Source organism: Nycticebus coucang, chromosome 7 (assembly GCF_027406575.1).
Source record: "Nycticebus coucang isolate mNycCou1 chromosome 7, mNycCou1.pri, whole genome shotgun sequence".
Taxonomy (NCBI): domain Eukaryota; kingdom Metazoa; phylum Chordata; class Mammalia; order Primates; family Lorisidae; genus Nycticebus; species Nycticebus coucang.
The window spans coordinates 19,909,749-19,934,192 of NC_069786.1; positions in this window are offsets into that span (position 1 = coordinate 19,909,749).

A 24,444-nucleotide genomic window follows, 5' to 3' on the forward strand; every position below is an offset into this window, starting at 1 on the left:
CTTGTCACTGGGCCATAAAGGCAGCTTGTCCCTGGCTTCAGTGTAAAGTTGGCATTTGCAGGTAATGACTGGCTTTTGGGGTCTTTTCTCTCGCAGTCAGGTAAGATACAGAATACTTTCAAAGATTAAGAGAGGAGGGCTTTAACTATTTTTCATATTCACTCTGGAGGCCAGGGGCCTGCATTCTGCATAAATGTATCTCGTACAGATGCCTGCTGTATAATTTAGATCTGGAAACAGGCACTGTGTGAGTGCTGTGTAGAATGTGCGCCTTCTCAGGCAAGGTAGTGCAGTCGCTACCCATGTTCTTTTGGGTGGGTTTTGTTTTGCAGCCTGCTTTTTGCTGTTTGTTCTCTGTTTTCAGAGCCTCCACAAATGGTGATAAATTAGGTTTCCAAGTTGTGCAGATTGTGTACTGCAACAGGGCACCTCCCTCTTGGCTTTGCATACTTATGAAAAAACTCTGACAGATGGCAGTAAGTGTCTTATAACAAATAAGGCAAATTTTTTGACAGAGGGCAGTGATGTGTGTTGAGGGAAGGGCACCTTTTCCTTGTTGGTGCAAAGGCCCCAGATAAATTAGCTTTAGTAAACTTAAAAGACCAAAAGGGTTTTGTCCTGCCTCAATGTATGAAGGTAGTCAAGTTTCTGTGTGGTTCTACCTAGACAGTATTGGGGAAGAGGAAACTCATGGAGAAAATGGGGAGATGGGCTGTTAAGGGGAGTTGAAGATTCAGTGCTTGGCTGATCCCCTTTTCCCCAGAAATTAAAGAGAACTTGCCTGTGAGTGGGATGGCATTGGGAGTGGCCCCCATGAGAAGTGGAAACTGGGCCTTGCCTGTCCACATCATGCTGGGGGAACGTGATCCTACTGAGCCAAGGGACAAAAAACCATCTTGAAAGTTTTGACAACAGCTCTCTGAGGCCAAGCCTGGCACAAGTTGGGGAACGTGCCTTTTGAACAGGCCTTGCCAACTTGGGCACTAAGCATCTTAGCAGGAACCAATAGGGATGCCAGGACATTGGTCCCTTCCCCTAATATTCTGGCTTTTGCAAGCCATTTCCTCCTCCCTAGGACGTCTACAGGAATGTCCATGACACTGAGACAGAAAACTGGCAGGTGCTGCCTTGGTCAGTGCTGCAGCTTTGCCTAACTGAGTGGGGAAGTCTCAAAGCAGTTTCAAATCATCCTGATCAAAGCAGGATGGAGGCAGGGCAAGTTCCAACCATCTGGAACCAAGATGGCAGAGAAGTAGAGGGAGATACCCTGATGCCAGGAAAACAACATCCCTTCCATGAATACTCCTCCCCTTGTTTAGCCTATAATTGAGCTGATGCTTAAATAGAGAGGAAAAGGAACCAGGGTTTGGTTCTGTTTTGCAGGGAGGACTTGCCTCTGTCTATGGAGTAGACTTTCTACATCTTCTGAATAAATCTCATTTTCACTTTATACTGTGGGCTTGCTCCTGAATTCTTTTTTTAGACTTCTTTTTTTTTTTTTGCAGTTTTTTTTGGCCGGGGCTGGGTTTGAACCTGCCACCTCTGGCTTATGGGGCTGGCGCCCTACTCCTTTGAGCCACAGGTACCGCCCTGCTCCTGAATTCTTAGTTGCCCAAAGTCAAGTACCCGTGTTGCTCCCAGCCTTGTGAGTCACTTTCCTGTGTCAATGCCAAGCTTCTCACCAAGTTAAATCAGACATGAAAATGGAGCAATGAGATATTTCTTGTATCCAAGTCCGGTGGCGCAAATTTATATGCTTTTCACCTAAAAACAGATGATGCCTTTAGCTCAATCACCAAACAGTTGACTCTTGAACAACATGGGTTTGACCTGCCTATGTTTAGATGAGTTTTATTCAATAAATGCAGGCCTTTCACATCGACAGTTTCATGTGTACAACCAAACATGGATGGCAACTATAGTATTCACGTGTAAATGGAAGGCAGACTCTTTGTGTCCAGGGTCCCAGCAGGCTGAATGCGGGACTTGATATGTGCCTCCTGGAACCAATCCCCAACCGATACTGAGTGACAATATTTCCAAAGCAGGTCTCCTGCCAGTTACTGAAAGCGAGGGTGACTTAGGTAGTCTGTATTTAGCATTTGTCTCTTTGTTTTAATAAAACAAACCCTCTCATTCAGCTTTGTCCCTTTCTTTACCTTAGGAACCCAGAGCCCATCTGGGGCAAGTCAGCCACCACAGGCCTCTCTTCCTGCAGAGGGCACTCACGCTCTCCTTCTTGCCTCACTCCCGACTCTATTCCCACATGCATGTCTTTTGTCACTTCCCTTCCAAACCTACCTACCCCGTGGTAACAAATTTAGTGTGATGCATTAATGACTGAGGGTGAATTAATAGGTTATCCTACTATCAAAGACAAATGCAAGCGTGAGACCAAATTACCAAAGTCGTGCATAAGCTTTGCAGCTGCAAGGGAACCATCCACTGTCACTTTCACTTCAGCAGGGATTTGAAGCAGCTTGAAAGAGTTCATAGACTAAAAAGAGGAAGTCTTGAGACAATCTCTGATTGCTCATTCAATTAGAGCTTTCTGATTGGTCTTTACATTCGGTTGTCTTTAATTGGTTCACTATCCATTTTACATAACTGGGGAATTTTCAGGCTGGGCAGGATTGGAAGGGCTTTTCCCTCTTTCTAGGGCTGTTGTATGATATATCTTAACTCCGGAGGGGCAGAATGGGGTACTGGGCCTGGAAGAGACCACACAGGGTTTCTTTCCTTTGTGTAAGAGTGTGTTCTTATTTCCAACAATGCAATTCCTCCAGAAATAGTTTCTCACTATTGGGATTTTGTCCTTTCTGTCCTATTTCAAAGCAGCAGTAGCAGCAACAATAAAAGCAAGAGATTTCCCCCCCCAAAAAAACCTGCTGTTTTGCTGAATACTTACTAAGTAGAGACACTACACAGTAAGTGTAATGATTCTCATTTTAATGAAAAAGAAACAGTCTCAGAGAGGTTGAATGGCCTGAGTAAGGATCTCCAGTTATTTAGCTAGTAAGAGTCAGAACTGGCACTCAGGCCTGTCTGGTTATTAATATTATGATGTTTCAACTGTGCCATATCCTCATTGCCTAATTGAGTCAAGAACCCCATTAGAAACTTCAAAATCTCTGGTTTGTGTCAAACTTTAGCACCCCACAAGTACCTCTGGCTTTGCATGTAGAAACAGTACTCTGAACTTTAGTAATTCTCTTTGATTCCAGCTGGGGCTGTGCTAGAGAAAATGCCCAGTGTTGTTTGGAAGAGACAGAGACAGCCAGAGCCTGGAAAGGATATGTGATTGCTTGCAACTGGATTGTTACTAAGTGCTGTTGTTACAGAAATCTGTCACCAAAACCTTATATCTTCAGACAGTGCATTTAAAACACTTCGTTTTTAGATTTTCAAGAGGAAAAAAAATAGTAGTACAGATGAGTACTTTATTCCTGACATTCTCTCCTGTGCAACTGAGTGCCTTTCTTCTTGAGTTTCCACCTCAATCACTTGAGTCCCCATAGCCCTCTTCTGGACTCATTGCTTTGGTAATTTGGCATGCAGGTAGGGTGCATTGAAACAGGAATGTTTCAAATTGCCTTGAAACAGCCCCTCCGAGTGGAGAGAATGACAGCGACCATCCAAGGGAAGGGGATGTTCTCTGTGTGTATCTGATGGAAGTTTATTGTACTTCGTGGCATGTCATAAAATCCTTCCTTCTGTCCCTCTCTTGTCCTTAGGTACCGGATACTCTTTTGCATTCCAGGTGCAAAAGACTTCACCTAGTGCTCCCTTCTCCTGCTCCTTAGCAAGAAAAATTGGGAAGGTGCAGGCATTACAGAATATTTCCAGGGAGTCCCAGCTTCCCATTCACCACCAGTGTGATTCTGTCTGCAAATGGGGTATGTCATTAGTACTTGAAAACCGCCCAAGGAAAATTGTCTTAGTTACAGCTTAGTGAGGGGCCCCTCTGGGTGCAACCAGGAAACTGCAATCAGGTGTTCAGTCAAGGGAGGGGTAGAATAATCAGGAGTTCCCACCAGTGCCACCCAGATGTCTGATGAATGCGAATGGGAGGCAGGAGACCAATAAACAGATGTCTCTGTTGTTTGTGAATTTTATTGTGGAGGAGAAAAAAGGTTACATGTAAATCACAGCAGAAAGCCCACACAAATCACACATTACTTTTTAATGACCACCAATAGATTAATATTCTTTGTTGAGTGTTTTTCTCTGTCTCTGTTATTTAGAGACTTGTATTCTTCTTTCCCAGAGCTCTTGATTCATACTGGGATGGTGTAAATGATATTTCTTCTTGAAGCATAATGACTCCCAAACTCTTGAGCACGAGCCAAAATCTTAATGATGCTAGAAGTGTGTAGAGCCAATGATCCTTTTGCTTCTTTGGCCACTTGTGATACCAAAAAGATGATGCTGAAAAGAGTCTAGTCGTGTCTGGAGTCCCTTACCTACAAAACTGGACTCTCCTCACTCTTTCAAAGTGCTCAGAGCAGCTCTGTACTGACCAGATGGCAGCTGAGGTTCCCTGACCACTAAGATCTAAATGAAGTGGATCCTATCTCATTCCAGAATCAGTGGGAATAGCATCACTCCCAGTCTCTCCAGGGATTCGGGGTGAGGGGTGGTGGTGGCCCACATTTCTGCTGGCTTCCTTTGTGTCCAAGCCTCTGCTTTCCTGGCATGATTCAGTTTGCAGAGCGTGTGGCTGTCTTACCTATGCCTTGTGTCATCTGAGCTGCAGAACTCAGCCCCTCTTCTTGCTTCACAACTTTCCCCCTGCAATGCCACTCCAAGGCCCTCAGGTGACAATCGACTTGCTCAGGCTGCCATAACAAAGAACCACAGATGAGGGAGCGTAAACAATAGAAACATATTTCCTCACAGTTGTGGAGAATGGAAGTCCAAGATCAAGGTTGGTTTCTTCTGAGGTCTCTCTCTTTGGCTTATAATTACCACCTTCCCCATGTGCCTTAACACAGCAATAACCTCTGTTGCCAGTGTCCTAACTTCCTTTAATTATAAGGATGTTCACTATATGAATAGTGCAGGAGCCCAACCTAAGACCCCATTTTACCTTTACCATCTCCAAGTGCAGTCACAGTTTTAGGAAGTAGGACTTTAACATATGTTTGGGAGGGAGCACAATTCAGCCCACAACATTAGATTTGGTGTAGATTTGGAGACACAGAGAGATTGAGCAATATTTTTTATAACCCCTTCACCACTTTGCCAACTCAAGCGGCAGCCTCCTAGCATGCTGCTGGGCATGTTTCCTTTCCTGGGTCCTCTCTTATCCTGGGTGTTTCTCACCGGTCCTGGACTCCTGTCTCCTTCCCACTAAGGAGCAACAGCAATTAAAAGCCCAAAGCACTCATTTGAGCTCTGTGTCTCCCCACATATCTGAAAATGTTCTCAAGCTTGGTGGACCAAAGGGAAAAGAGAGATTTTGTTCTTCACTGACATGGTTTATCACCCTCCACCCTGCCTACGGCCATACCACCCTGAATGCAAGAGATCTTATATCACACTCTGTGGGACCCCCTCCACAACAGGCAGAGCCTTTGGAATTAATTTTGTTTTTTGTTTTTTTTTTCTTATACAGAAATTTATTTTGGCATGAGAATTGCTGTAAATGAATATAACCTGTGTTAACATGAGTAGAGTGCTGCCAATCATTCTCAGAGATGAATATAATGAACGTTTCCATTTTTGATCCAATTAAAACTCATGGAGCTAGGAAAAAAAAAACTATGTGGACTCTTTTCTTTTTTTTTTTTTGTTTGCCAGTGACTTTTTTTTTTTATTAAATCATAACTGTATACATTGATATGATTATGGGGCGTCATACACTCGCTTCATAGACCATTTGACACATTTTTATCACAGTGGTTAACATAGCCTTTCCGGCGTTATCTCATCTTACAGGGGTATTTGCGAAACTTGGTAAATGTAGAATGTAAAGGTTTTGGCACAGTAACTGGAATTAATTTTGGTTTTGATTGTTTCCTTCCTTTGATTATTAACATTTCACTGCATCATAGGCCTTAAATAGTTGAATGAAGTGGACTTCTTACACACCAAAATAGATCCATTATAGTGGTTCTTCAAGTATCATTCCAGAACCGACAGTAATATCTAAGAATGTGCTACAGATACAAATTCTCAGGCTGTTCCTTTACTGAATTAGATTTGGGGCAGGCATGGGGGTGGGGAGAAGTCTGTGGTTTAACCTGGCCTCCAGGTGCTTCTGATGTACACTCAAATTTGAGACTATTGATCTAACAGACAGGCTAAAAAGGCATCCAGACAGAGAACCCTGGCCACAAATACCTTGTTCTTTCTATAGGGTTGATAATTACATGGAAGCTGAGGGCCCTCATAGGTTGCACCAAGTGAGGCCACGGAGGAGAGTTGATGGGAATTATATTACCGGGGACTTACTAAGTGCTGGGCACTGCTCTTAGGGTGTTGCATGATAACTTACTCATTCCTCCAAGGATGAATCCTGTGACATATGAAACTGAGGCACAGAGCAGTTAAGAAGCTTGTTCAAGGACACATAGCCATGAAGGAACAGAGCCCACATGTGGCTGCGTGGCTCTGATGCTCCCACTTTTGCTGCTTTGTCAGACCCTTTCTTTTTGAAAGGGGACTTTTTACACCCTGTCCTTTTTGAAAGGGCACTTTTTACACCCTGCTCAGTCTTTTTTTGATTGGTAGTGGAAGAAAGGGATTAAATTAGTTACTCTGCTTGAAAAGAAAGGAAGCCAAGAAGTTAGGGAGTCATTTCAGTGGATCTCTTTCCTTATTTTTAAATCAGAAAGAAACATTGGGAGCCAGATTACTAAAATGAAATCTGAACTTTGAAATCAGATTGGCATGAGTAGAACACATAGTTGAGAATATTTGCTTACTGTTGATTGGGTTTGTGACTGTGAGTGTAATATTGTCCTCATCTGTCAAATGGGTATCATAAAATACATCTCAGGGTTTTGTGAGACTCAAGAGCATACATATGTAAAGTTCCTCGTACAGAGTGAAAAAAAAAAACTCCAAGAATGTTAATCTCTTGCTCACTTCTTTCTTTCTTCTGTGTAGAATAATTTCCTTAGAAAAGTAGAGTTTAGGAATAGGTCATAGGTTTATAGAGGACTCCCAGATATAAACAAATAAAAAAAAGAATTGCCAATTCCATTTCTAGATTCTATTCTTCCTCTCAGAGGAGATCTCAAAGCCTCTGATGACTTAGTACACCTAGAAGGATATAGAAAAAGTTATCTTTTGTTTAGGTGAGCCTGGTAAAAACCACTGGTCTTGATTATGGGTTATAAGGAAGCAGAGGAAGTTATTTACCTGTACCCTGGCTTATGCAGGTTACTATCTACTTTCATACCTGGCACATGGAACTGCTGTTTTTGGGAGCAGCTGGATCCTAGATAAAATCAGATATTATATGTTCTTTCGGGGAGCTCCTTATTGGCCCATTTAGAAGCTGTGCCTTCCAAAAAATCTCAAGACCCCTCAGCGGCAAATAGCAGGGACAAGTATTATTGAAAAGAAGTGTGTGAGGAAGATAAATTCATCATGCAATTTTTAATTTTCTCAAATAATCTTGCTTCCAAATCCCTGCTGAACTTACAATGATCAAGGTAATAAAAAACCTTTGTCATTTCATTGACCTACCATTGGCCCTCATAAAAAAGTCATCATGTACTTAAAATTTGAGTGTGCAGTTACTAATATCATTTTAACTTTCAGTATTTTTTACTTTCTCTAGTCATTATATGGCTTTAAATAATTTTTTCTTAATGACTATCCAGTGTACATTATATGTAATCCCCCAAGTTTCAAAGAAACTTTCTACTGGTTTGAGAGATTATTATGCTATTGTAGAGAAAGTATGTGGCCTTTGTGCCCAACATAAATGTCCTCTTTTTTTTTTTTTGTGACAAGAATGCTTTACTCCTCCATTTTCAGCCTGTGTGCATTGAGGAAATAAATCCACTCGAGGTTTCCAGGGTGATCATCCTGTCTTCCTGGCCATGATGATTTATTCAGGAATAGGTCCAAGACCTCAGTCAGGTTTGTGAAGGGTCAACATAAGGCCATACTTGAGGATTGTGGAAGTACGTTTTCTCTCTTCTTCTAGACTGTGTATTACACCAATGGGAATATAAACTGCCTGGTCTAATCCTGAAGATCTTGAGGATAAAGCATCAAGAAGAGCATAGAGTTGCACGCTTATTCCTAGTAACATTGTGCTGTGACACACATACCAGATTAAATCAGTTTTATCTATAAACTTTTTAGCGTATATAAGCAATAACATTTTTTTCTTAAACTGGGTCAAATTACTAGCAACTTGTAGTTGTTAAGACTCTTGACTTTTACTTTTATTAGGACTACTATATTATGAGTATAATATTTTACTATTATTTATTAATCAATTCTTTTTGATTAGTTAGAACCATATACTATTAAATCTGGAAGGAAACTGATAGATCATTCAGTTTAGGGATTAGCAAACTTTTTCTTAAAGGTCTGGATATTACTATTTTGGGCTTTGTGGGCTATGTGATCATTGTTGCAACTACTCAACTGTGCCATTGTAACTAGAAAGCAGCTGTACACAATAAATGAGAAAGGCTATGTTCCAGTAAAACTTTATTTACAAAGCAAATGGTGGACCCATGGGCTGTAGTTTATCAAACCCTCCTCTAGCTCAGTTCTTCTCATTTATTTAGTGAAGAAACCTAGAACCTAAGTCTCATAGAAGTGAAGTGATTCAACAACGATGGACTATTTAGTTCCTGACCAGGTTGAGAGAAAGTCTTTAACTTCTGACTTCTCTAGTACTCCATGTTACGCTTTAGAATATTCTAGCTTGATGTAAGTTTGAAATTCAATAACTTGGGGATAATGCAAAACATGGTGCATTCTTGAAGTTTCTTCCCATGGGGCTGGGAGAGATGGAAGGTGATCTATGTCCTGTCTTCTTTTGGAGACTGTTGCAAGATTTAAAAAGGGACTTGGTTCTCCTTGAACCTTATCAAAGAGGTTCTCAGGAGATGATGGGCTCTTTTAAGAGCCAAGTTAGATGCTAAGCACTTTCTGGGGTGAAGTTATCTTTATATGGTAAGACTAATTTGGATCTCCTGATAAACATTCATCGCTGAATGAGGGCCATCTCACTAGTTGTTCATTAGTTCCAATCTTTTTTTTTTTTTTTTTTGTGCTCTCTAATCCTGATCTTCTTCTTCTTCTTCTTCTTCTTCTTCTTCTTCTTCTTCTTCTTCTTCTTCTTCTTCTTCCTCTTCCTCTTCCTCTTCCTCTTCCTCTTCCTCTTCCTCTTCCTCCTCCTCCTCCTCCTCCTCCTCCTCCTCCTCCTCCTCCTCCTCCTCCTCCTCCTCCTCCTCCTCCTCTTCTTCTTCTTCTTCTTCTTCTTCTTCCTCTTCTTCTTCTTCTTCTTCTTCTTCTTCTTCTTCTTCTTCTTCTTCTTCTTCTTCTTCTTCTTTCTTTTCTTCTTCTTCTTCTTCTTCTTCTTCTTCTTCTTCTTCTTCCTTCTTCCTTCTTCCTTCTTCCTTCTTTCTCCTTCTCCTCCTCCTCCCTCTTCCTCTTCCTCTTCCTATCCTTCTCCTCCTCCTCCTCTTCTTCTTCTTCTTCTTCTTCTTCTTCTTCCTCCTCTTCTTCTTCTTCTTCTTCTTCTTCTTCTTCTTTCTTTTCTTCTTCTTCTTCTTCTTCTTCTTCTTCTTCTTCTTCTTCTTCTTCTTCTTCTTCCTTCTTCCTTCTTCCTTCTTCCTTCTTTCTCCTTCTCCTCCTCCTCCCTCTTCCTCTTCCTCTTCCTATCCTTCTCCTCCTCCTCCTCCTCCTCCTTCTCCTTCCTTCTCCTTCTCCTCCTCCTTCCTTCTCCTTCTCCTCCTCCTCCTCCTCCTCCTTCCTTCTCCTTCTCCTCCTCCTCCTTCTCCTTCTTCTTTCTTCTTCATTAAATCATAGCTGTGTACAATAATGCAATCATGAGGTACAGTGTGCTGGTTTTATATACAGTTTGAAATATTTTCATCAAACTGGTTAACATAGCCTTCATGGCATTTTTTTTCCCCATTGTTTACAATTTTATTAGTCAATTTACAAGTTGGGTGAAGATAATTGCAATCCATGTAACCAATATAAATTAGCATTGGCATTTTAAAGAACTCTTGAAAATCATCAAGAAAAGGACAAATATGAAGGATTTAAAGAAAAGGAATAATAAAAACATTTTAAAACATGCTCAGACTCCTTGGTATAACCACCTTAAAGAACAATAAAGTAATATATGGTATAACTGAGGACATATTTATGCTATGCCCCTGGAATTCCACTCTGTTATACAGTGAGACATGTAACAGGATATTCATTCAAGCATTTGTTTCAGTAGTTTGCGTAATATGGCATATTCATGTGGAATACTCTGCAGCCATGAAAATGAGCAACTGGAGCTTTGTACACAGCATAGATAAATCTTGAAACCAATTTTTTTTTTTTTTACTGTAGGTGGTGGGTTTATTTATTTATTTATTTATTTATTAAATCATAGCTGTGTACATTGATATAATCATGGGGCATCATTCGCTAGCTTCACAGACTGTTTACCAAGTTTCACATATACCCTTGTAAGATGCACTGCATTTTCTTAATTATTGTGTTCAGATTTTTATATTCTACATTTAGTAAATTTTTATACTTCCTTTCTGTCTTTGTTTTTCTTCTAAATCCTTTCTTTCAATCTCTGTTTCTTACTCCTTGACTCAAAGATCATGTTTTCTGTGAAACCCTTCATTATATTGGTTTAGTTAATTTTTCACATGGTTCTCTCAGGTTAGGAATACACTAAGGGTATATTATAAGAATTTGCACTGGGTGACATGTTCTTTTTTATTTTTTTTTCACTGGTGCATATGTGAGCATTTGCATGAATGGTCTTGCTCCAAACCAAAATGAGAAGCATTGTTTTCCATTTCTTTAGTTTACTCCTTCAAAAGAGAACTCTAGTTATGGCAGAAGGTCTGTAAAAGCTGACTAACAACTCACTGCTCCTTGGGGTGAGGAGTTCCATGCAATAGGCAACATGAAGCGATGACTCAGACACAGGCTGAGGTTCTGTTGATGGATGGGAGTGGGAGGACATTAGCTAGTGCATCAAGGAATTATTGTGGTTCTGTGCACTGAGATATCGACTGTATGATGTGTTCCAAATAGAAAGTGCCCATATCATTACCATGGCATGGCTTTTAGGGAAGCTGGTACTCAGACAAAATGTAGCCTCTAAAGGGAAAATCTCATCATGTAGTTCATTTAGAGAGCTACAATATTGTGCGACCATTCTTCACATAAACAAACAAGTAAGGGAAATTTACCTCCAACTGTTTACATACGCATGAGATGTAAGTGTATAATTTTGAACAGGTCTGAACCAGTTCTCAGCTTGCTTCATGATTTCTTCTCAAAAGATCTAAACAAGAAGTCAGCTTTTACGAAGAAGGTGTGGGCTGATCACAAAAGGCTCCCCAGGACCTGGAAGAATATAATAGAAGTCAGAACTTTTTTTTCCACATTGGTTTTGATGAATGTTTGGCTAATATTTTCTGAGTGACCGCATATGTCCCAGTGTCATTTCTAGTTTCTTGGTTAGGATGAAATAAAGTGAGACGTCAAAACCCATTCTTCTTTGTGTTCTGCTAGATATTCACATGTACAGCAAATTGTATTTGTTTTCACTATAAAGTGTTGGACAAGCCATTTAACAAATTCTTTTATGGGCATCAATACTATTTTTTATTTTTTAAAATACTATTTATCAGAAGATATCTAGGCATTCTACATCTGACTTCATTCATGTGTCTTGATTGGGTTCTTTACTTGATTTTTATAGTTATAGTTTAGGTGTCTAGAGTACTGATAAGCACACCTCCTGCAGTATTCTATCTTAAGAAGACTTATCTCTGCCGGCCTGCTATGCGTTACACGAACACATAAACAAACCACTATCTTGGCATATGCTTTCATGGTTTTCTGTGGACAAATTCCTGTTGACAGTCTTTGCTGCTGAAGAGTTATGTTTTGTGCCTCTGAAAGACTAGGAAACAATTCTTCCAGCTCTACTCATTTGTCCCCATATAACATCATCCAGTTCTTCACTTTTCAAAAAAGCATCCTTTTTTCAGCAGGTTTTAAGAAAGTGAGATCCACTTTTGTCATGAAGTTAGTCCCTGGAGTGCATTAATCCAGATTGTGAATTGCTCCAGAAGGCTGACCCTGGGTAAAGCATGGTCTTGACTCCTTTCTATACTCCCCTCCCACCAGCTGTTATTTCTCTCCTGCTGAAGGGACACAGACACTCTTGTCTTCCTGGTGCCCTTGGGCAACTTGTGACACATCCTATGAGAACACTTTTTCTGAGAAGCAACAATAATTGAGTAGCTATTGTGTGCCAGACATTGCATTTGGTATTCACAGCAAGGTCATGAGGTTGGTATTCTTAAATGTATTTTACAAATAAGGAAACTGAAGATTAGAGATTTCAAATAACTTATTTAGCTCATTCTGGTTTGGAAGGCTTGCTTCTTTTAGTATGCCCAAGAACGTTCTATATATTTTCTTTACATACAGTAAAATTGGCCTAGGCTACTGTTCACTTATTTTTGACAAAATGCTCACTTACTTTCACCTTTTTACCAAGTCCATGGTGCTAAAGTTTTCTGCTAAAGTGTTAATGAGTGATTTTCCCTTTGTTGTTTAATGAATGAATGAATGAATTTTTATTTCAGATTAATATGAGGGTACAAATGATTAGGCTACATTGTTTGCATTTCTAAGGTAAAGTTCAAGTGCTTTATACACATTGTGCTCATTAGGTGAGAGCTTACCAATGTCCCTCCCTCCTCTCCTTTCCCATTTTCCACCCCCCAAATCGAATTTAATTCTATTTTTCTCTCATGTGGGCCTTTAGTTGTTTATCTATTGGTCTCATATTAGTATTGAATACATTGGATACTTAATTTTTCCATTCTTGTGACACTTTACTAAGAAGAAAGTATTTCAATTTCATCTAGGTAAATATAAAAGATAAAGTGGTTGGGCACTGTGGCTCATGCCTGTAGCACTCTGAGAGGCCAAGGTGAGAGGATCACTTGAGTCCAGAAGTTTGAGACTAGCCTTAATAAGAGTGATACCTTGTCTCTACTAAAAATAGAAAAAAACTAGCCAGCCATTGCAGTCTCAGCTACTCAAGAGGCTGAGGCAAGAAGATTGGGGTTTGAAGTTGTTGTGTTGTTGTAAGCTATGACAACACAGCACTCACTCTACCTAGGGTAAGAGAGTGAGACTCTTGTCTCAAAAAAAAAAAAAAAAAAAAGAAAAGCAGAAGAAGTGGACGCTCCATTTTTTTTTTTTTACGGCTGAGTAGTACTTCATAGTAGATGTATACCCTTTCTGAGGTGTGCTTGCATTTTAGGAGTTCACAATCACCTAATCAATAAATATTTGCTAAGTTGATATTTAAGTATTTGTGGAGAGGCAGAATAGTATTGGTAGTAGGTGTGGGCTCTGTGGGAACAAGTCATCTGAGTTTAAGTTATGGCTTTTCCTCTTACTAATTGTGTTAACTTGGTTAGATTGATTAATCTCTTTTTATTTACTTATTTATTGTTTAAAAATATTTACCTTTTTGTGGTAAGAACTCAACTTGAGACCCACCCACTTAACCCATTTTTTAGTGTGTGACACAGTTGTCTGCCTGCATTGCCAGCCCAGCGTTCTCACACAGCTGCCTCTCAGGGTCCCTTGGTGCCCCCTAATCCCGCCATGCTCCAGCTTTATCCCCTGTCTTAGTTCACAGTGCTGTATTGCCAACCAGAAGGATGCTTTTTTTGCTGTTGTTGTTCTTGTAAACCCATGGGGTCTATGATTCAAGAGCTTTGTGCTGATAAGCAGTGGGACACCCGGCTGAGGCTGCTGTTTGCAGAAGAGATACAGAGGAAGAAAGTACAAGGAATTTGGCCAAATGTGAATATTTATATTTTTCCAGATAATTAACTATGGCAGCTTGCAAGGGAAATATTTGCCAGTGCCCGTGAACATTACCAAATGTAATGCTATCTTCTGATTAAACAACATATGTTCTTCAATAATACATATGTATGAGAGATAAAGAGAAAGGTGCCAGAATGCTCTTAATTCTGAATTTCTTAAATTTGGTGTCATCCAGATTCTTATATATTTCAGGACTTACAAGGGAAAAAGAGAGGCTAAGATTCTGTTGATTTTGCATTGTTCTTTTTCTAATCCGCCTACAAACAATATTGTCAGTGTTAACAATGTTAGTAATGCTACATGGAAAGAGTGCTGGGTTATATATTTGGGAGTAGGAAAGAAAATGTGTAATTTCATGAACTAGGTTTTGTTTTAATTTCTCAATGAAACTTGTTTTCTAGGTCAGTGGATCTTCAGCTTTGGCCGTGTCAACATCACCTGGTGGCCTTGTTAACACTGATTTCTGGGCTCCAGTTGGTGCCTTTGATTCAGTAGGTCTGGGGGAGGACCCAGAAGGGTGCTGCTGGCCCAGAGGCTACACTTTGAGAACCACTAGCACAGGTTAAGGTGTGGATTGTGCAGAACAGCTTGGGAAGGTGTTGGTTGACCAGAGATCCCACTGTGATATTCAAGATGTGTTTAGCCTAACATACTCTGGGAGATTCCCACACATTTTTATTTATCAAGGGTAAGGGTGGTTTGATGAAATAGTGTCTGGCATAAAATCAACTGTGATTAGCCAAAAATTGTAAGCCAGACTCTAGTTATGAACTTGCAAGTTGTTTTTCTTGCCATTGTCATTAGCAGATCCTCAGAAACACACAAACAACATCAGTTGGAAAGCACCATCTGTAGGCATCCGGTGCCCAGGAGCAGGCTTGTGGCCTCAATGCTGACTGGCCCATGGGCGGTTGCTGCTATCTCTATTCACAGCTATTTTCTGCAACAACTCAGTTCCTCATGGGATAACATTTTCAGGAAAAACACTTCTGAAGGAAGGAACCATTACATAGTTTTTTTTTTTTTTGGGGGGGGAATCTTTTGAGTGATATTAATATTTTAGCACAGTTACAGATATTGCAAAATATCTAAGCCAAACCAAATCAAACACAAAAATATGCCAACCAGATTGTTTATACTATGGCTCACTAAGCAGTGTCCTATGATCAACAAATATTATTTCTGGAATAAGTAGAATCAGACCAATTTTAAATGGGTCATTGGCACGCTGGATCCCGTGTGGTTCGAGAATGAATTCCCCTAGGATGTAGGGACATTTTCTCTTAGTACAGTCTCAGGTGACTGAATCAGAGTCCTCCTCCCAGAGTCTCATATCCCTCACAACTTTAATTCTCTTTTCTGGCCTACAGCATCGTGAATAGTATGTCAACTTAAATCGGCAGGTCACCTTTAATCCAACCAGGCTGTTGGATTGTGCAGTGAGAATTTTGAACATCTGTAGAACAACATGAGGACACCAAAGGAGTTAAAAATATGCAGCTCTGGCATGCTGACTATTCTGAGCTAATGGCACTTAAAAACCAACAAGCACAAGGTCACTTTAACTTTCCTTCTGTTTCTCAAAAAGCAAGAGATGAAATTCCCATGTGACAGATGTCCTCCTTATACTGGAGAGAAAGTATCATTCTTATCTTCAGGGATAGGAAGTTGAGGCTGAGGAAATAATTAGAACAATTCTTTTTTTTTTTATGACAGAGTCTCACTTTGTCACCCTTGATAGAGTGCTGTAGAGTCAACTCTCAAACTCTTGGGCTCAAGTGATCCTCTTGCCTCAGTTTCCCAAGTTGCTGGGACAAAAGGAACCCACCACAATGCCTGGCTTTTTTTATTTTTTTATTTATTTTTATTATTTTTTTATTATTAAATCATAGCTGTGTACATTAATGCGATCATGGGGCACCAAACTCTGGTTTTAAGACCATTTGACATATTTTCATCACACTGGTTAACATAGCCTTCCTGGCATTTTTTTAGTTATTGTGTTAAGACATTAATATTCTACATTTATTAAGTTTCACATGTACCCTTGTAAGATGCATCATAGGTGTGATTCCACCAAATACCCTCCCTCTGCCCATCCTCCCCCCTCCCTCCCGTCACTCTCCCCTTCCCCAAATTCTTAGGTTATAACTGGGTTATAGCTTTCATATGAAAGCCATAAATTAGTTTCATAGTAGGGCTGAGTACATTGGATACTTTTTATTCCATTCTTGAGATACTTTACTAAGAAGAATATGTTCCAGCTCCATCCATGTAAACATGAAAGAGATAAAGTCTTCACTTTTCTTTAAGGCTGAATAACATTCCATGGTGTACATATACCACAATTTATTAATCCATTCATGGATTGATGGGCACCTGGGCTTTTTCCATGAGTTAGCAATTATGAATTGGGCTGCAATAAACATTCTGGTACAAATATCTTTGTTATAATGTGATTTTTGGTTTTCTTGGTATATACCTCGTAGAGGAATTATAGGATTGAATGGCAGATCTATTCTTAAATCTCTAAGTGTTCTCCAAACATCTTTCCAAAAGGAAGGTATTAATTTGCATTCCCACCAGCAGTGTAGAAGTATTCCCTTTTCTCCACATCCACGCCAACATCTTTGGTCTTGGGATTTTGTGATATGGGCTAATCTTACTGGAGTTAGATGATATCTCAAAGTAGTTTTGATTTGAATTTCTCTGATGATTAAGAATGATGAGCATTTTTTCATATGTCTGTAGGCTGTGCACCTGTCTTCTTCAGAGAAGTTTCTCTTCAAGTCCCTTGCCCAGCCTGCGTTGGGATCACTTGTTCTTTACTTGCTTATACATTTGAGTTCTTTGTGGATTGTGGTTATTAAACCTTTGTTGGAGACATAACCTGCAAATATCTTCTCCCATTCTGAGGGCTGTTTGCTTGCTTTACTTACTGTGTTCTTGGCTGTGCAGAAGCTTTTTAGTTTGATCAGGTCCCAGTAGTGTATTTTTGAAACTGCTTTAATTGTCCGGGGGATCCTCCACATAAAATACTCACCCAGACTGATTTCTTCAAGAGTTTTCCCTGCACTCTCTTCTACTATTTTTATACTTTCATGTCTTAAGTTTAAATCTTTAATCCAGTGGGAGTCTATCTTAGTTAATAATGAAAGGTGTGGGTCCTGTTTCAGTCTTGTACAGGTCATTAGCCAGTTCACCCAGCACCATTTGTTAAATAGGGAATCTTTTTCCCACTGGATGTCTTTCATTGGCTTGTCAAAGATCAAATAACAATACGTCGCTGGGTTCATCTCTTGATTCTCTACTCTATTCCAGACATCTACCTCTCTGTTTTTGTGCCAGTACCATGCTGTTTTGATCACTATCGATTTATAGTATAGTTTGAGGTCCTGTAGCATGATTCCTTCTGCTTTGTTTTTATTTCTGAGTAATGTTTTGGCTATTCGAGGTTTTTTCTGATTCCATATAAAATGAAGTATTATTTTTTCAAGATTTTTAAAGTATGACAGTGGAGCTTTAATAGGGATTGCATTAAAATTGTGTATTGCTTTGGATAGTCTAGACATTTTAACAATGTTGATTCTTCCCAGCCATGAGCATGGTATGTTTTTCCATTTGTTAACATTTTCAGCTATTTCTTTTCTTAGAGTTTCATAGTTCTGTTTATAGAGATCTTTCACATCCTTTGTTAGAAAACTCCTAAACACTTCAACTTCTTCGGCACTAATGTGAATGGAATAGAGTCCTTAACTGTTTTTCAACTTGACTATTGTTGGTGTATATAAAGGCTACCGATTTATGAATGTTGAATTTGTAACCTGAGATGCTGTTGTATTCCTTGATCACTTCTAAGAGTTTTGTAGTAGAATACCTGCTGTTTTCCAGATATACAATCATATCATCTGCGAAGAGTGAAAGTTTGATCTCTTCTGACCCTGTATGGATACCCTTGATCACCTTTTCTTCCCTAATTGCGATTGCTAAAACTTCCATTACAATGTTAAAGAGCAGTGGAGACAACGGGCAGCCTTGTCTGGTTCCTGATCTGAGTAAAAATGATTTCAATTTAACTCCATTCAATATGATATTGGCTGTGGGTTTGCTGTAGATGGCCTCTATCAGTTTAAGAAATGTCCCTTCTATACCAATTTTGTTAAGTGTTCTGATCATAAAGGGATGCTGAATATTATCAAAAGCTTTTTCTGCATCAATTGAGAGAATCATATGGTCTTTGTTTTTTAATTTCTTTATGTGCTGAATTATACTTATAGATTTACGTATATTGAACCAGCCTTGAGACCCTGGGATAAAACCGACTTGGTCATGATGTATAATTTGTTTGATGTATTGCTGGATTCTGTTTATTAGGATCTTGTTGAATATTTTTGCATCTATATTCCTTAGTGATATTGGTCTATATTTTTCTTTTCTTGTTCGGTCTTTTCCTGGTTTGGGGATCAGGGTGATGTTTGCTTCATAGAACGTGTTGGGTAGTCTTCCTTCTTTTTCTATATTTCAGAACAGGTTGAGTAATGTAGGTACTAGTTCCTCTTTAAAGGGTTTGGTAGAATTCTGACGTGAAGCCATCTGGTCCCGGGCTTTTCATTTTAGGGAGATTTTGTATGGTTGATGCTTTTTCAGTACTTGATATAGACCTGTTCAAGATTTCCACTTGGTTCTGGCTAAGTCTTGGAATGTAACGTGCTTCCAAGTATTGGTCCATTTCCTTTTTCATATTTCTGAGAATATAGTTTCTTGTAATATTCTTTAAGGTATTTTTTAATTTCTGAAGAGTCTGTTGTTATTTCGTCTTTGTCATTTCTGATTGATGAAATTAGAGATTTTACTTTTTTTCCTGGTTAGGTTAGCCAAAGGTTTATCTATTTTGACCTTTTCAAAAAACCAACTTTTTGATTTATGAATCTGCTGTATATTTTTTTTGTTTTCAATTTCATTTAATTCCGCTCTAATTTCGGTTATTTCTTTTCTTCTACTAGGTTTGGGGTTGGAATGTTCTTCCTTTTCCAGTTGCTTGAGATGTCCCATTAAGTTGTTAACTTCCTCTCTTTCCATCCTCTTGAGGAAGGCTTGCAGTGCTATAAATTTCCTTCTTAGGACTGCCTTTGTGATATCCCAGAGGTTCTGATAATTTGTGTCTTCCTTGTCATTTTGTTCCAAAAATTTGGCAATTTCCTTCTTAATCTCATTTATGACCCAGCTATCATTCAGCATAAGGTTATTTAACTTTCATGTTTTTGTAAGAGTATGCAGATTCCTGTTGTTACCCAGTTCAACTTTTATTCCATGGTGGTCCAAGAAGATGCAAGGAATAATTTCTATTCCTTTAAATTTACTGAGGTTAGACTTGTGACCTAAGATGTGATTGATTTTGGTGTATTTTCCGTGGGCTGATGAGAGGTATATGTATTCAATTTTGTTGTGATGAAATCTTCTGTAGATGTCTGCTAAATCCAAATGTTGGCTGGTTAGGTTTAAATTTACAATTTCTTTGCTCAGCTTCTTCTTGGAGGATCTATCCAACACTGCCAAAGGTGTGTTGAAATCTTTGTCTATTATGGAGCTGGAGGAAATCAAGTTGCTCATATCTGTTAGAGTTTCTCTTATAAATTGAGGTGCATTCTTATTGGGTGCATAAATATTAATGATTAAAATCTCATCATATTGAGTATTACCTTTAACAAATATGAAGTGCCCATTCTTATCTTTCCTTACTTTTGTTGGTTTAAAGCCTGTTGTGTCTGCAAATAGAATTGCAACACCTGCTTTTTTCGGATTAGTGTTTGTCTGAAATATGGATGACCATCCTTTTACCCTGAGTCTATATTTATCTTTTAAGGTAAGATGTGATTGTTGTATGCAGTAAATATGTGGCCTGAGTTTTGTATCCAGTCAGCCAACCTGTGCCTTTTTATAGGACAGTTTAAGCCATTCGCGTTAATGGAGGACATTGATAAGTCTGGTAAAATTTTTGGTATCGAGATTTTCAAAAGTCCAGTGGACATTTTCAATGCTTTTACCACTGTGGAAGTTGCAGTTTGATCAAAAGTTTCTGAGTGAGTTTACTTTTGTGGTAGAGAATTGGGCTGGTCATTATGGAGGTCTGAGAATATCCTGAAGAGCTGGTTTGGTTATGGCAAATTTCTTCAACATATGAATGTCATTAAAGTCTTTAATTTCTCCATCATAAATGAAACTCAGTTTAGCTGGATACGGGATCCGGGGTTGAAAGTTATTTTGTTTTAGGAGATTAAAAATTGATGCCCATCCTCTTCTGGCTTGAAAAGTTTCAGCAGAGAGATCTGCAGTCATTCTAATAGTATTCCCTTTGTAGGTAATGGTTTTCTTATATCTGGCTGCTTTCAGAATTTTCCCCTTCATATTAACTTTAGTGAAGTTAATTATGATATGCCTGGGGGATGTCTTATTTGGGTTGAGTTGTGCTGGGGTTCTGAATCTGTCTGCTATCTGAATTTCAGAATCTCTTGGCATGTCTGAAAAATTCTCTTTCATAATTTCATGGAGAAGGGCCTCTGTGCCTTGAGAAGCCACTTCATCACTTTCAGGGATTCCAATGATGTGGATATTAGCCTTCTTTGAATTATCCCAGAGCTCTCTGAGAGAATGCTCTCCTTTTCTCTTCCTCTTTGAGAGTTTGGGAACATTCAAAAGCTTTGTCTTCAATGTCAGAAATCCTTTCTTCTGCTTGGTCCACTCTGTTACTGAGGGATTCTACTGTATTTTTCAGATCTTTGAGGACTGTAAATTCTTGCTTCAATCTGTCAAAATCTTTGGTGGCTTTGTCTTTAAATTCATTGAATTCTTGAGACAACTTTTGAATTTCTCCTCGAATTTCTAATTCCAACTTCTGAATTGCTTCTCAAATTTCTAACTCCAAATTTTCATCCATTCTATTAATCTTGTTTGCAATCCAAATTCTGAATTTGATTCCTGACATCTCGGCCAGCTGTTTATGAGTGGGATCTTCAGTTACATGTGCCATATCTTTCCTTGGGTGGGTTGATCTACTCTGGTTATTCATGTTACCAGAGTTTTTCAACTGATTCTGCCCCATGATTATTGTACACTGACTTTTCCCCTGGACCTTTGCTGAGGACCCATACAGTGCTATGGCCTGAGAAACTGCGGACCTGTTTGGTGTGGTGGGGCTAAGTGGCTCTGTCTTGTTTTCAGCTGGTCTCTGCCCGACCCTAGTGAAACAGTTACTGGGGTTGAAGTCTCAGCTGTGGAGAAATACCAGCAATTAAGTCACCAAGCTCTCCAGAGGCAACAATTGGAAAAGGAAAATCAAACCTTCCTACAACCACACACCTAGGGCACCAGTTGGATAGTCCTCGGGCAATTGGCTCAGTTCAAAAGGTCCAAATCAATTGTCTCAGTCAGCACCTGTCTCAGGTGGGAGAGTTTAAGAGGTCTCTGGCAACTAGATCACAGGGGTCTGCTGAAAACTCATATGTGACTTGTTCCAGTGCTCTGTGCAGTCAGGAGGACCACCCAGCAAATAGATTAGTCTGGGAAGGGTGATGCCTCCTTACTCACCTTGCACCTCTGTCACACCCAGTCACTGATAACCATGCAGGTTAGTTGCCTCCAATGAGCAGATACTCCAGGGGTTTGCATCTGCCTGAATCATGAAGTGATCCTTGTCTGTTCAGCCAGGCTGCTGCTTTCTCCCACTATCCAGCAGGTGGAGGTGAAGCCTGACAACCTCGGGAGGCTGGTGCTGTTCACTTAGTTCCAACCCCACCCTTAATTGATGTTACTGACAGAACAGAACAAATTTGTGGGAATTTGTTTCTATCCCTGCTAAATTCCTCTGTAGAAGAGAAGCTGTTTTGAGTTCCCAGAACCTGTGCCTCAGGCCCTGTTTGTACCGCTGTATGGTCCCAGGTGTAGTTTGTATTTGCAGTACAGTTACCTGTCTGTTCCAGCCTCTGCCTGCCCTCCTTTGTTTAGGCTCCTTATTCCCTGGAAGCTGGGTGCATCTTAGGCTCAGTAAAGCGGTCTTCTGGGTGAGCCCTGCCCTGGGAATCTCCCGGCTGTGTGTGTGTGTGTTCTACTGCCCAGGCTCCACCCAGGCCAGTACCGCCTCAGGCAAACCCTTTACTCACGGGTCCTGTGTTTCTGTCCCAGATGTGTTCTGCCAGTGGTTGCTACCTGAGAAGTAGCCCGGCCTCCTCTGGTTGCCCAGAGAGACAGAGCGTGTGACTCTGGAATATCCGGGAGTGAGCCGTATTATTGCCAAAAACTGTTGCTGCTCTGCGCCTCAGGGCACCACTGGTTTGGTGTGGTTCCCTCTCAGCGGACCATTGTCTCCTCACTCCCATGCGGCAGAATCAGCACTGACCAGCTGCAGTCCAGGCCCTGTCCACACCCCTTGTGAAATCACACAAGAATCTGGACTCCTGAGGGACAGGCCTCCAGATCTCAGAGTGAGAGTGGAGGGGAGTGCTGGGATCTCAGAATTGTAGGTAGAGAGTACATACACATTTACACAGTTTTATGCCTGGCAGGAGAGTACCATGGCAACCTAGTAAGGGAAGTAAGTCCAGTTTTTAGAGGGTCTCTCCCAGGGAGTATAATGGGAGGACTTCTGAACACTGCTCATTTGTTTATGGGGTACTCTGAGCTGTTTTCTTGGGGGAGGATACTCCGGTCCACTTGGCGATGGATTTTGTACCTTTTGTTTGTATCCTTGGGGTCACAGCTTGCCTCTGCAGGGTTGATGTGCGTTCTTCAACCTTCTCTCTTGATGCAGCTCTAATCCACCAGGTTACTTGCTAAATTTCTATCCTTTAACTCTCCTTCTGGATGGGCACCTCTGTGGAAAGCTGGCTTCAGTCCACTCAGCTATATTTAGAGATGGAGTCTTGTTCTGACTCCGGTTGGTCTCAAACTCCTGAGCTCAAGCAATCCACCTGCCTCAGCCTCCCAGAGTGCTAGGATTCCAGAGGTGAGTCACAATGCCTGGCCCTGAAAAATTCTTTATTGGGATAGTTCTTATTCTTCTAGCCAGCTCTTTGACCATACCCTAGCCCAAGACCCTGTCTTTGCCTTGTGATATTTTAATAATTTGCTGCTTTCTAATTCAGCACCTAAATGTTCATCTCTAACCTTGTGTCTTCATGTCCTCATCAAGGCTTTTGTGGTATGTAAAACTCACACTAAATAAATGTGTATTCTTTCTCCTGTTGTTCTATCTTATATCAGTTTTAATTTCAAGGTCCAGCCAAGAAACCCTAAAAGGGTAGAGGTAAAATTTTTCTCCCCTAAAACACTGAAGTATATAGTTAAACATTTGCCTCCTAGGTCAGTGGTTCTTGACCGGGGACCATTTTTCTCCCCCACATCTCCTAAGAGACTTTGGCAGTGTCTGGGGGCATTTTTAGTTACACCTGGGCAGTTCCTACTGGCATCCAGTGGCTAGAGGGATGCTACTACACGTCCTACAATGTGTGAGAGAGCCCCTGCTGTGAGAGGCTATCCAGCCTCAAGCATCAGTTGTGCTGATTGAGGAAACCCTGGCCTGGGGGATTTGGGCAGGGAGCTGAGATACCCTAGGCTCATTAGATGCCTTAGAAAGGTTAAGTCCTTGCAGCCTCTGGTATCTTCAGCTTCAACCAGAGAACCCAAAAGATCCGCACAGTGTCTCAGGGGTACCTGGTGCTTTAAAACCAGCCAGGTAGAAGTCACGGGCAGGTAGGAAAACAGCCTGTTTGGGCCCTTTTGTGAGGCAAAGCTTCTGTTCTCATCCCTCAGGATAAAATCCAGCCCTTGCAAGCAATGCAGTATTGACTTCAAAGTTTGAGGAACAAACAGGCCCTTCCTGTTACCATCACATAGAGCTGTGGAAGTCATTAAACTGCATTTTGAAGGCAGCATGGTGATTTTGTTTTCTTCAAACACCGTGTTCAGTTAATTTATTCTGCCTGGCTGTGGAGTGACCCAGTGCTGGACAATGTGTGGAAATACATGCCTATTCCTCATTATAGCTAATGGGAGTTTCAAAGCGGCTCACAGATTTAGTGTCCTATTTGGTCTGACTTGTATAACACCTGTCAGTAGGCTGCTTTCCTGCTATGTCATTAATATTTAAATAATGCGATTTAAAGGTCAAACTGTGCCTTCAGCAATTTTAAAATATGGCATTCTCTACCATGATGCAAAGGACTAGGAGAGAAGACTTGTAGGAGACAGACAAAAGGTAATAATTAACAAATTAAGGAGTCTGCTTTTTCTTTTATTTTCTGGATGGTAGTCTGTATTGTTGGGTCGAATTGTTGCAAAGCCAAACCACAGGGGATGAGGTCTGTT